Here is a 726-nt window from a genome sequence, read left to right as displayed (position 1 = left end):
TCGAAGTTCAGCTGGGGCAGATAGCACAACAACTGTCAAGTTCTAGAACACCAGGTTCCCTACCAAGTGAAACAGTGCAAAATCCGAGAGGTCAGGAGAATGTTAACATTGTCACGACGACAGAGAAAGAGGTTGCTAAGAAGAAAAAAATTATATCACCGAGCGAGCCGACTAAAGAAGAAACTACAAAAGGAACTAAACCGGTGATTAAGTTGCCCTACCCTCAGAGAGTGACAAAGAAGGAACCTAGTGAGTCAGACTTCGAGAAATTCATAAAAATGTTTAAAAGGATTGAGGGTCATATGACTTTGTTTGAAGCACTTGAAAGGATGCCCATGTACAAGAAATTCGTGGAAGAGGTAATGGCTGAAAAGAAACCAACCACTGAAGAACAGGTATCTGGTAAGGAACAATATAATGCAAACTCCCTGGAGCATAACATTCCTAACAAACAAAAGGATCCAGGAACCGTCACAGTACCGTGCACAATCAAAGAAAGAACCTTCAAAAAGGTACTAATAGATTCGGGAGCCAGTGTGAACCTGATGCCATTATCGGTCTATCACAGGTTGGGTATTAAAAATATTAGTGATATAAAGACCAATCTGAAGTTTGCGGATCACTCAAGGAAAGATGCATATGGTATAGCTGCAGATGTGCTGGTAACAATAGCGGACTTGACTTTCCCAGTTGATTTTGTAATCCTAGACATACCTGAAGACAATG

Source organism: Lathyrus oleraceus, chromosome 4, assembly GCF_024323335.1.
Source record: "Lathyrus oleraceus cultivar Zhongwan6 chromosome 4, CAAS_Psat_ZW6_1.0, whole genome shotgun sequence".
Classification (NCBI taxonomy): domain Eukaryota; kingdom Viridiplantae; phylum Streptophyta; class Magnoliopsida; order Fabales; family Fabaceae; genus Lathyrus; species Lathyrus oleraceus.
The sequence above is the reverse complement of the archived record's forward strand: the minus strand, read 5'-3'. Positions refer to the sequence as shown.